This window comes from Haemaphysalis longicornis, unplaced genomic scaffold (genome assembly GCF_048455015.1).
Source record: "Haemaphysalis longicornis isolate Haplotype H1 unplaced genomic scaffold, Haemaphysalis longicornis Haplotype H1 scaffold_8, whole genome shotgun sequence".
NCBI classification, from domain to species: Eukaryota; Metazoa; Arthropoda; class Arachnida; order Ixodida; family Ixodidae; genus Haemaphysalis; species Haemaphysalis longicornis.
Window position 1 is genome coordinate 189218784 of NW_027526445.1, and position 13635 is coordinate 189232418.

Below are 13635 nucleotides of genomic sequence, written 5' to 3' on the forward strand. Positions count from 1 at the left end.
TGTCTGCACTCACCATACCCTCCCCGCTTCACCATTTTTTCCATTCACTTAGCCCTCCCCTCATCTCACCTTTTTTCGGCTACACTTTCTCATCTCTCTCCCTTTTCTTTTTCTTTCCCTCACTCTGGCTCTTACACAACTCTTTCCTCGTTTCTTCCCGTACAATCGCATCACCATCGCCATTTCTTTCTCCCTTCCCCTTACAGTTACACTCCTACACTCCAAATCCACTCTTCCCCCCTCAACTTCACCATCCCATTCCGAGTCCTTCCACCTTGGTACCCATCAGGCCGCACTCGTGAGCTCATCTTCCCTTTCTCCCCTTTTTCTACTGTCTTTATTCTTAACAAATCGTTACTCCACCTTCTATTCAACCTCAACGTTCCTCTTCATCGTACCAAGCTCGCACGAATTCCCATTTGCTCGGCAGTTAAGGCTCACAGCCGGTTTCCCCGCTGATTCTAGCGATAGACCGACAGACATACAGAAAAGCGTTTAGCCGGATAAATACTATCGTCTTAATACCGGCAACGCTGATCATTGCAATTTTCGTAACGTGCTATAGCCATCGGCCCCAGCGAGCACAGTTACCTTGAGTGTTTCAAAGGAAGGTTTATGCGTCTTAAATTTTTTATATAGTCGCTGCTTCGCTGCTCAGTGGATTTTTTTTGTAAGAACCGCTTCCACATTTTAAAAATACTCATAAAGCTGCAGTAAGCAAGTTGCTAAGTGCAGTTTATTTTTTTCTACATTGAGTAGCCATTCCTGCAACACAAAGTACAGAAAAAAATCAACGTTGGACGTTGCAAACCAGTGAAATGTGGTCTTTGTCTTTTGCAAAAGCTTTTGACCTGAAAATAAAGTCATTGAAGAAGAGTAAAAGAGGACCTGAAATCTCCGTATTTAGTTCGAAGTTTGCAAATAGAGACTCCTGTGCTAATGTTCGTGTTAGCCTGCCTTTTAAAAAGGGTACCATGAAAGGATTGTAATTACAATATGTCAGTGCGTTTTTCTGACCTCCCGCGAGAAAGATAGATTCTGCACTCTTCAGTGTATATAAACAGGTGTATCCAGAGCCTGTCATAGCAACCGTAAACTGAAAGCTTTACGCTTACCATTGTACCTAGAGCTCCACCACGAACTTCTGATCCGTCAATTCAACGATGGCCATCGTACACGCCATGTAAGTACCTGAGTGTCGAGTAAAACTTTATGTCAATTGTAAAACTCATTTAGAGTGAAACTGGGGCATACCACAATCAGCTGCACTGACTTAACGAAAGCCACAGCTGCTCGCCCGCTCACGGTGCCTTTGCCGAAGTTTCTCGATAGGTTCACGTAACCCAAACCAGTGTGACATCCCGTTACAAGATAGGTAACGGAATAACGGAATAACAGAATAATGGAATAACGGAATGACGGATAACAGCACTTTCGCAGCGTGTGTGAATACGATTTCAGACCAAAATGTGTCGTGTACATCCTAATATTGCTGCGATTCGCTTTGCAGCACCCCCTTAATCGGAATTAAACTTATATGCTTGAAGAAATCGTCAATATACTGGGATACGGATATCAGGACGTTTTTACCGCATCAACTAAAAATTATCTTGAAATCTACATTTCAACATAGATTTGAGTGGGTAGTTTTGCACAAAGATCCGTTACGCAGATTGGGATGTCGGCGTCCCATACTTCTGTTCAAACATTTCACGCCTAAACCCGCCGCGGTGGCTCAGTGGCTAAGGCGTTGCGCTGCTGAGCACGAGGTCGCGGGTTCGATTCCCGGCCGCGGTGGCCGCTTTTCTGATGGAGGCGAAAAGCAAAAACGCCCGTGTGTACGAGATTTCGGCGCACGATAAAGATCCCCAGGTGGTCAAAATTAATCCGGAGCCCTCCACTACGGCGCGCCTCATCGCCTGCGTTGCGTCGGCGCGTTAAACCCTATAATCAATCAATCAATTTCACGCCTAAGCGTAAGAGCTCAGATCCGGCTGGTCTATTTTTGCGTAGTAAGAGTAACCGGCGAAGTCTTCAGAGAAGAGCTGCTGTTATGCAGAGGACGAGCTGGACGTCACCGGCGGAGCGGCACCGCGGTAGGGAGCACGCAGTGCACCAAAGGTGACGTCGCGTGGCGTAGCGAGTCCACGTGTTATTCATCGTTAGCCCTAAAGTATATTAGTCCACGTGTATGGATTCATTGAGTAAAGGGCAATACGAAAGTTGGCAGTGTAACAAACAAACCAAGGTTTTCCAAAAGAATCATATTAGAAGAGTCAAAGAAGCGGCAGGAAATGGTCGGCAGGCCACTGTTTATAACAATAAAGGGTGACCGGGTAGCACGAGGCGACATGAAGATCCGTTACGTCAGATGAGTCTTGCTTTGGGGCGTTGTAGTGCTGATCGCAAGGACGCGGTTTCTATCCCGGCCGCGGTGGCTGCCTTTGTGATGGAGCCGAAAAGCAAAAAACGCCTGTGTGTCGAGATTTTGGCTCACTTTAAAGGTACCCAGTGGGTCAAATTTAATCCCGAGCCCTACACTACGACGCATGGGCGCGTTAGACCCCAACAATTTGGATTTGAACGTCATTTTGACCAACTAAAGTAGTGTTCCGTGTGTCAACCGTGCCAAACCTCAGGGGGGCTGACGCGGCGCTCTTTTCTGGCGGCGCCGATCGCCCTACGCGGGCGTGCTCCATTCCTGGGTGACTCTGCCTCATCGTCATCGTCATTCGTATCACAAGCATGATTGTCACCGCCTAAACACTGTAGAATACGAGGGCGTGTCCTTTCGTGAGCGCGTGTCCTTGGCGTGGCCGCTTCCAGGAACTATGCACAAACTTACCCAAATACATACTCTTTTCCATTTGTTCTACTAGCCTGAACAGTGGTTGTTGAACGGTTACGATATATCTGACCCGCAATTCATGAAATCGCGGCGCTCTATTATGACCTGGGAAAGCGAAGCCCAATGTAGGCGTGCGGCTATTTCGGCAACGAACCACTAGATCAGATGTTTTTGTGCATCCACCATATTAATGCAACCTTGCCTCAAGCAAATTCTACATGTTTGAACCGTCTACGGCGGTTCAATCCGCATAGCGGCAAGAACTTCCGCTCGATGAAGAGGTACTCCGCTTGCGGCGCGCGCTGTTTTTGGGAACACTCCCGAACAAACCCTTGTCTGTGTAAATTTACATTGTTCAAATATTGACGAACTTGCATGGAGTTTAGGGTAAGTTATTTGCAGATAAATTTCAGCTTTGTGGTACCTGCCCAGAATAAATAACGTTTAATCCCCGATTGATTTGATTGATTGATTGATTGATTGATTGTAGGGTTTAACGCGCCAACGCAACGCAGGCCATGAGGCGTGCCGTAGTGGAGGGCTCCAGATTGATTTTTGCCACCTGGGGATCTTTAACTTGCGCCGAAATCTCGAACACAACGGGCGTTCTTGCTTTTCGCCTCCATCAGAAAAGCGGCCGCCGCGGCCGGGAATCGATCCCGCGATCTCGTGCTCAGCAGCACAACGCCTTTGCCACTGAGCCACCTCGGCGGTTTTTTTTAATATATACTTTTCTTATCTCGCAATTCGTCGTATTCCCGCCACTTTTACTTTCAACTTCAAGCAGTTTGTTACAAAATCCGTTTCTTTCTTTTAAGGCATAGCTTAGGTTCCCGCCGAATGCTGATCTTAGCACTGTTTCTTAACTCCCTATTCCTAATGTTTCCCCAGCTATCACCATATCGCACACAAGCACACTTACAATCAGCCTTCGTTTAAAAAAACTCGGCTATTTCACAGATATAAGTTTCTCAAACTTTGTTTAGGATTTCAGGGTCATTCCTATTGGTTCTCTTCATTTTCTAGCTCGTCAAAGTGAATGACCTTAAACAACTTGGGAAGAACAATAAGAGCAACAAAACGTTTTCCAAACCGCATTTTTCTCCTTTTTGTTCATTATCCTTTGTGGAAGCGTTTAATATGAAAGACGAGGTAAACCAAACCATCTGTGTATCACCCTTCAAGTAGCCGTTCATTAAGTGCGTGCTTCTCGTCAGTCAGTAGTGCCAGTTGGTTATAAACATAGATAAAAACTCCAGCATCATGCCCCTCACTGGATGCACAGTTCATTGTTTTTCATTGTTTGAATTTTCTTTCATCAAGCGACCATAATTGCCCTAGCCAATATTCCGTGGCCGCACCTCTTGTTATAAACAAGTAACGATGCAATGTTTACCTCTGTTTACTTTCGCTACGAACAAGTGGAAGTTGGCATTTGAAATTTTTAGTTGGTACCCCAAAATAGTGTTTAATTTCGCTTAGGCAAATGCATAAAACAAATAAGCGAAATTGTCCATTGAGAGACAGAAAGAGAAAGGCAGAGAGAGAGAGAGAGAGAGAGAGAGAGCGAGAGAAGAAAACCTTTGATGAAGAGCAGTGATGTTGGCCGAGCCATGACACTGTCCTGCTACGCTAGATGATAGAAGAAAAAGAGAAGGAAAGCAAAAAAAACAAAAGAAAGAAAACAAAAAACAAAAAAAGAACTGTAAAAATGAAAAGGTCATTTGATAAGCCCAACATTTGCAGTCACATAACTCTGTCCACTTCTGGGCTCCGAAGAAACTCCAAGAGAGATTTGATTGCACCTGCAGCAGGACTGAGACCCGACCAAGGTCCAAAGACAGCCCTCAGTTCAAGTCCCGCACCATTTTATGCAACTAACGAGGATAAATACTAGTCTGGCTAACTGTTATATTTAAAGCCTTTTCTAATAATACAGGGTAAAGGGAGATGTCAGGAACGCCTGTTCCAGATATAATTTCGGTTCCTTGCATAGAACTCAATTATGTCAACTCGTTATCCTTTAAACATGCTCGAAACTTGCTTTTCAGGGTTCTGTGCTTGATCTTGGCCAGTATCACCAACTCAGCTGCTGGATTTCGAGATGACACTGGGAATCAAGATAAATGCGGCGGAGAAGTGAGTAACAATCTTTTCTAGTTTAACGGCCCCTAGGGGACAGAATTGAAAGGGGTGTTGGTTTAGCCATATGTACCTTTAGGCTACAGTAATATATGTTTAATACAGAGGCAAACTCAAAAATGGGCTCGTCTTTTACCTTTCCTGTCCACGTTTTCGTGCGCTTGTTTTAGGAGACATGAATGTGCAGTGACTCGCCCAACTGGCTAATGTGTCACCACAAAAATGTATCGTTAAAATAGTTTATCGGCTTTCAATGTATAGATCGTTGTGGGGCGTCGAATTTATATTGTATTCCGTATCACGCTCGTTCGGTGAAAACGATATATAAATAAACCCGGTGCCAAACCTTTACAGGACGCGATATGAGCAATCAAAGGTAATTTCTCCATGGCCTCGTGGCTAACTCCCTGATAAGATGTTCCCAAGCGTGATATTTTGCTTACAAGTAAAAATAAAGTGATATGCCTTCAAACTGAACAGAAATTAACTTGGACCATTGAAGTTGCCTCCTGTACTATTTTGTTCCCGTTTGTACATTGCGCAAGCAAATCAGGGGATTTGGCATTTCGGGAGCAATCACTCTGTGATTATGCGACGTCGTTATTCAGCTATGAGTGCTACACCCTTCCTGGGACTATTTTATCGCGACAGCGAGTTTATTTTGTTATGTATAGATAACAGGCGGAATGCCTTCACTGCATTTTTGAAGCCAGCATGCAGCCTTGATATCGTCGGCCGCAGTTTACACACAACTCACGCAAATGATAACGCAATGCCGCTTTCGGCAAGGTATACTACAGGGTCCTTCCACCACCCATCGCATATGTGTTTCAACTTTCAGGCCTATGCCACACGGGCGATTGAAATGGCATTCGAGTCAACCAGCCGTTCGAGTGAACTGCAATCGACCTCGGCCTTACCGGTCTCGCCCCGGTTTTCTTTGACCAGTGAAGCCAGTTACCAATACGGTTCCTTAAACTCCGTGCAAATAAATGAACTTCGGCACCAGTTTGGTAGTCAAAGTAGGGTGCCTGAATGTTCCCCCTCGCCGCCCCTCCGTGACGGGTGCAGACAATCGCGTCGCCTGCTTCGGCAGCCGCCATATTGATTCTCGCCGCTCGGGCTGCGCGCTGCAAAAACGGGAGTCCGATATATCAATAGTCGGGCGCAGTCGCATTCTGTGACCATAAAATATCTTTAGAGTGGACTTGTTTGTAGAGTTGTTGGTAGATCTTAACTGTGAAACCACTGCTATAACAACATTTACAAACCAAAGAAGGAGGAGAACCACCCGAAGCACGCACAGGGAAGCGCATCCGTATGCGTGCGCCTCCGCTGCCATGCATCGTGTCTGTAACCTTTATAGCCGTGCGTTCAACCGTCAGTGTTCAAAGGAGAAGTTACTGCGCAGTGACTCTTCACGAGAGAGGTATGTTACATAGATGTTTCGGTTCTACCACCGCGCCCGCCGGATTTTGAAGTTCGGTCCTGTTACTCCGTAAGCCTTTTAGGGGCGAAGCCCCTTAGGAGCTCCGGCTGCCGTCGTCTCATGCCGTCGTATTCTCATGTGGTCATGGTACTGAAACACCGGGACACTCATTTTCCAACGCCTCGCGCTACAATGTAACGCGGAACTAAAACACCCGACCACTCGTTTTTAAACGCCTCGCGCTACAACGTAACGCATGCTAAAACCTATAATGCATAAAACCGGTTCAAAATAAACTAACATGACTTAAACAAGAGTTTAAGCTTGAACCGGGTGGTACATAACTTTGAGGGTAAGGGGCAACGTTACAAACGGGACGAACAGACGAGACAACCAGATGCGTTGATTCTTCGTCGCGTTTGTTCAAAATCATTTACAGGTTTGTGTAACGTTCCCTGTCCGCTTCAGCAATCCTCAAGCACAAGCAGAAGCCCTTTGTAGACGGGCAATAATCTGGGTTACACTCAAATTCCCACCGGCTTTTGAGCTAGGCAACGTTTTGGACTGTGTTAAGCAGGTTGTTTGATATCACACTTCGAATGAGCACACGTTCAAATGACATGTTGTGTGCTGTGTTGCGTGTGTTGTGTGACGTGTTTCTTGTGTGTGCTGGTGCTTTTGGTCAGTGGCGAAATCGTGGTTCCGCGCGTCTTCGCCCCCCGGCGGAACGTGCTATGTTTCCACTGCTGTGGCGTGTATGGTCGATCCTTGTCAGTGACTTATAAAAGGAGTTGGCAGTTCTAGGCGAAGAAGGCTTTCGGTTACGCTGGTCCACGCGCTCCATAGTTGTCAGGAACAACATCCTGGGCATACCTATTGTACCGTATTGAGTTTCAGCTAGTTTCTGAACACTCTTTTTGGGCATCTGTTAATTTTCTGCGGATCGATTTTTCAGTAGCTTGTTTCACCACAACAGATATTTGTTGTACGAAGTGTTGACTGCCCAGAGTACGTGGAAACTGATGCGTTTTTTTTTTCTGTTTTTAGGGCAGCGCTGTTTACCACTAGTCGCAGCGCTGCGGCCACTAGTCGCAGGGTTTATAATAAAGTCACTTCTCACACAGGCCGGGCACTGCACAGCTCTCGCGTTGGCCCCTGCCTCTACTCCAAACTGGGGGAGATGGGGCATGTTAATTGCTTAAATCCGGTCCAACGGAAGAGAGGGCGACACCGCCTCAGCAAGCGCGCGATTCCTCCTCTCACCGTCGCTTCTCCGGCGAGCAATCAGCGTGCGTCATATGACAAGAGAGAGACTTTACAATCTCTGAATACACTAATACACTGCATGCACAAGGAATCAATTCGAATTCGAAAGTAAGGAATTTCTAGATGCCTTCAGCCTAGTATACACGGCAGTGGGTATATTTTCTGCCTTATGGCTCTTGTTCGCAAACGTTGCAGACTGCCTAGGGGTGAGAGCAGACATCGAAGCCGCGAATGGTCTGTACCTTGCGACACCAACATAAATATTGGTCTTCTGGTGAGCTCGTTATCACCTACACCCACCGCAGGTCTCCTAATATCTGGGGTCCACCCCCTCTTCTCCCTCCACCCCCAGGCGTCCTCGTGTGATCGTAAATGACGAGAAATGTAACCAAATGAAACACAAAACCGCTGAATATAGCCCAAGGATAAACTAAGGACCGAGAGATATCGCCACTATGGCTACTCATAGCGGGATCTGCCTAATAAAAGTATAATGATGCGGGGAAATATTGCTGCAGGTCTACATTCACCGTCCTAATCCTATTAACAATCAAAATTGGCCCAGGTGATGCCATGAAAGAAAATTATTGTTTATGAAGCGGCCAAGCGGGGTAAGAATGCTTACACATTAGTTTGTTTCTCCTAGGACCTGCAGCATCCACTTTTAGGCATTACAGTAACACGGTACAAAGTCACAAAACATGATCCATTCTATAAATGATACCGACGAGGAAACAAGCCAGTGAAACTGCCAATGCATTAAGCGAAATACCAGTGTGTGCAAGTGCGTGTTACCACCAGCAAGACGAGGAACAACATGGTGGAAAAAGACGAGAAACATTACAATTTTATTTCAACAAAACAACATAACAGCTTCTTCAAATGTAGTTTCCGGTGAGGAGACGTACAAATGCGCACGGCTTACCACGCACGACTTACCACGCTGTACATTTGCGATACACTTGAGTCTTCAGGGTTCTGTTGGCAAGCGAAACAATTTCCACCAATTTTTTGATGTGGTTTGTGCGCAGCAGCAAGCAGCAACAAGGCATTTTGAGCCGCGAACCGTTGCCAGACAGAGATGCAAATGGTAAACGTGCGGCTGTCGTACGGTTCTGCTGCAAAGAGAGTGATAGCGAATGGCGGCCGGTGACTGCGAAAATCGTTCGGAGCGGTCAAGACCCCCCCCACCCCAACCCCGATGTAGCAATAGTCTCAGGAGCAGGGAACGAACGCCAAACTGCTGCGCAGGATGCCGTAGACCGTTTACAGCGAGAGCTTAATCCCACCGAGAGGTCTTGCATATTGAGCATGATATTGAGCGACTGATGTGATGTAAACTGATGTAATCATGTGATGTAATGCAAACAATTTAGGCCGGTGTCCCTCTTACGTGGTGTTTCTGAAGTCTTGGAGATGGTTTTTTACGACCGGTTGTTTTTTTATCTGAAAGGAAAAATTTCCCCCTTCCAACATGACTTTGTAAAGGGAAGGACCATTGCAGCAAACTTGTGTGCTTTCCTGGGGTACACCCCTCCCGTTGTGTTTAACAAAAGTCAAGTCGACACAATTTATTTGGACTTGGCAAAAGCATGTGATAAAACTTCGCAGGAACTGCTTTTGTTGACACTCAACAAAATCGGGCTACACCCAACATAGTGCTCCTGGTTTGACAGCTATTTGGAAAATCGCCGTAATCAAGTGAAACATTTACATTGTTTGTCTAAGCCATACTTGTCTCTGTCTGGCGTGCCACAGGGCTGTAACCATGACAGTTGTTATTTCTAGTGTTCATAAATGATCGGCCGTCGTATGCACGCCACTCGAGGACTTTGTTGTTTGCAGATGACCTAAAACTCTTCCGTAAGATAGTAAGTGTGCAGGATAGTATATTGCTGCGGAATGTCAGCTATTTTATCGAACACTGGTGCACTGAAAATCGACTGCAATTGAATTTAAAGAAAACTGTTGGTATGTGAGTCAGCAGAAAATGCGATGGCATTGTGTTTAATTGCAACCTCTCAAATGAACTAATACAGCGCGAGTGTACCAACTATGGTATCCTATGGCTTTGTACGATGGCTTTGTACGAACTATGGTATCCAAGTGGACTCAAAACTGGACTTTCGTTCACATGTGTCTTACGTTGTTAAACATGCACTTCAATTTCTTGGTATGGCTTCTCGTCTCACACAAGCATTTTGTCTTCTTACTTTATTGCGCATTAATTAAACCCAGTCGTTAGTTTGCCCCTGTCATATGGCACAATGTGCTAGTTTCTTCCAGTGACGCAATCGAAAATGTTCAGCGCAGGGTCATTCGTATTGTTTATGATCGGTACATTGGTCGCCACCGTTTTGGAGCTACCACCCCATTTCAGCTGCCCTATGCATCGTGTCTGCAAGTGCGAGATACGAACTTTCTGCAAAAACGTTGTGCGCAGCAATATGACTGTGATGAACTTTTGACGTCGTTACAGTTACGAGTCCCATCTGCGAAAGCCTCGAACTGTTTTTATACGTTAATCGACCAGATTTAGGGGAAAACTATCCCCATAGTCGAGTAAGTTTGTGCGAGAAAAGTTTGACATCCACCTGAATGCAGCCGTACTGCTACAAAGGAAAACTATACAGCTTTCTCAGAATCTTCACAGTTGAAGAAAAATTCGTCCTGGCCCAGGATTCAAACCCGGGACCACAGCATAACCTGAGCAGTTGCTCTATCAACTGAGCTAACCAGCAGGCTAGCGTTTGTAGCTCGATAGCGAACTGTTAAACAACTCGAAGTGATGGGCGTGTGTTATTCGACCAGATTTAGGGGAAATCCCCGAGGAGGAGTAAGGTTCTCCGAACGAAAATTTCCGCACTTTCATTTTAGCCTATATGCGGATGATATTACGCTATGGGTCACTGGTAGTAGCGACGCATTCATTGACAACACATTACAACAAGGTGCACGTGTCGTGAATGAGGAAGGACAGTTTGCTAGCCTGGAGTGCTCTCCCGAATAATCGGAGATTCTCCTCCTACCAGTCAAACCAGCGTCACGAAATTGTCCCGACATCAAAATTTACCTCAGGGAACATTTGATCCCAGAGGTGCGCATCCTCAATGTCCTCGGTCTTGTCATTCAGCATACTCCCACCAATACAAAATTTATCTCGAAGTTAGGCTCACACGTTAATCAGACAATTGGACTTATCCGACGAATTACCGGACGCTACCATGGTCTCAAGGAGACGGAGAGGATCAGGCTTGTCCAAGCATTTATCATTAGTCGCATAACATATCCCGTCCCCTACCTTCTAATTTCGAACGCATAAATGAACAAAATTGACTGTATCATCAGAAAGGGCTACAAAGCTGCATTAAAAATTTGTATGAGTGCATCCACTGCCAGGCTTGAGCATCTCGGGGTTCATAGTACTGCCCAGGAACTAGTCGAGGCAAATCATATCAATCAGCTCCGTCGCCTCTCAACTACGTCCACAGGACAGCATATACAGGTCCACCTTCGTATCGGGGCCCCAGTCTGTTCCGAACCAGCTATCCCCGTCCCCCGGCCTATCCGCGACTTCCTCCGCGTCCGCCCTCTTCCGAGGAACATGCATCCAACCTACCACCGAGGTAGAAGGAAGCAACGGACGCGGGCGCTCTCCAAGAAATTCCCCACCAAAGCTGACATTCTGTACGCGAATGCAGCCTAATGCCGCCATGACGACGCTTTTTTCCTGGCAGTTATTAATAGACCGAGTGACCCCCCTGTCAGCTCTCTCTAAGCGTCTGCACCAGCACTCCTTCAGCGGCAGAGGAGGCAGCAATGGCGCTCGCACTAACAACTCGACCTTCACCTACAATTGTAACCTCCGATTCAAAAACGGCCACCCAAAGCTTTGCCCGCAGGTACATATCGTCCATGGCGTCCGAAATTCTTGTTCAGTATCCCCCGACCTCCCTGGTAAACATCGTCGGTACCCCGGCAAACACTGGTTTGTGAGGAAAGTAGGCAGCGTACAGCGCAGCACGAGGATTCACTATCCGTGCCGGTGCCAGCCTCGTCCGCACCCACGGTGCCAGGTCAGCCAGGGATCAGTTAATCAAGTACCATGGTATCACTACGCACTACCGCCTCTCTCGCCGCCGATACCCTCCGGCCCACAATGAGCTAACAAAGCATCAGGATCGCTTATGGCAATTTCTGCAGACCACCTCTTTGGCCTGCCGAGCACAACTGCATCCAATTCAGCCCTCGCAACTTCCCTAGCCAAATTGTCCATCTGTGGTGACCCAGCCACGCTGGTCCCCTTTATCTGGGCCTGTCCTCAAGACCCCTTTCCCTCTATAGTTAATGAAGAGCAGTGGGAGCCTAGGGCAGCTCGGACCCAGAGACCCAGATACTTCTGCTAACCCGCGCTGACAACGTCGCCGCTGCCCTCAAACCGAAGGCCACACCGCTCCGGTGAACCCGGTTAAGGCTCAATAAAGTGATGTCTCCGTCTTTCCCACGAGAACGGTATGACTGCGGGAAATCCACCCCGCGAAAGAGCCGCCCAGGGGTGTGTGTTGGTGCGCACTTAGAAAAACAGGCTTCTCATAAATACTGCACCAGTAAACCAGTCATTGTACTGCCAAGAAAGAAATTTCGTGATATCGTATTTATGTGCGCCTTCAATAAATCAATGTAGGACATTGCGAAGAAGCGTTTTAAGTGAACCTGGGTGGTATCCACAGGAATGAAATGTAATATATGGCAGGTGGGAACAAAGAGGGCAAATGATAACTACTGAATTTACTAAACACTGAAAAAACAAGGAGACTACTACATGTAAACACTGCTTCTGTGCAGATATTTGTGTTTCCGTAAAACGCTGTTACTTTGTTTCCTGTTCGCTGTTACTTTTGTGTGCGCACACTGGAAAATGTCTTATTCTATAGCCAAAATATATTTTACCTAGCGAATACCCATTCCACCTTTGCATTACTAAATGCTATACCATACGTAGAACCGTTCTCGAATCCGGGAAACATAAGTTTGACTATAACGCATGGCATTGGTGTTCCATTACAACAGCATGATAACTCTTGACAACTGAGTTGCGAATACCCAGTTTCTATGCTATGCTTAGTCGGGCTAACTACTTTGTGCGCAACAGCAAGATGTCTTTGTAAGTGAGAAAGGAATCGTCTTCTCTGACGGAAAGTTAGGTCATTAAACGATCTCATGTTTACTGATATATCGTTTATACATAGATGGTTCTGCGCAGCCTCCACATTGAACGCAACCTTTCATTCTTGAGAAACAAACTAAGCATCTAGCTTTTATCGCATACTCTGATCTTCATGCAGCATTTTAGTCGTTACATGTAAGATTTATTTCATTTTTTTTTTACTTTCAGTGCGACACCAGCGGTAATGACTGCCCAAAAGGCTGCACATGCCACTTCGGGAGAGGTGACACTTCAGTAGGCCGATGCTACTCTGCTAAATATCCTTAGCCTGAGACCAACGCCGAGATCATTGAATGTTCGGGAGTTTCTTATTTTGAACCAAAGAATTGGGCAATATAATAAAATTGTTCATTTTTATCTCGCTGCGACATGTCCTGCCAAACTACCTGACGAGTGCGCTGCTCAAAAGCATATTCACAAAATCAAAGCGCTGTGCTTTGCGTTGCTTCTACGTAACCGTCCTCCGGAAGGAGAGCAGTAAAATACCTATAAGGAAGGGCGTCAGGCAAGGAGACATGATCTCTCCGATATTATTCACACCATGTTTATAAGAAGTATTCAGAACATTGCATTGGGAACAGGTGGGAGTAAGGGTTAATAGAGAATATCTTTGTAACCACAGATCTGCTAATGACTTCGCCTTGTTTTAAGTAACCCGGGGGAGGAATTTCAAAGTATGCTTACCGCACTGGACAAACGTAGTAAAACCGTGGGCCTGAAAAT

General features: G+C 46.2%; 1 long non-coding RNA gene across 1 annotated transcript; it reads left to right on the plus strand.

Annotated features, from left to right (window-relative positions):
* Positions 1 to 1069: 1069 nt before the first annotated feature.
* LOC144149844 (uncharacterized) lies at positions 1070 to 13267 on the plus strand. Its single transcript, XR_013318372.1, has 3 exons — positions 1070 to 1183; positions 4900 to 4987; positions 13081 to 13267. It is a non-coding gene; the product is annotated as an uncharacterized LOC144149844 (long non-coding RNA).
* Positions 13268 to 13635: the final 368 nt, after the last annotated feature.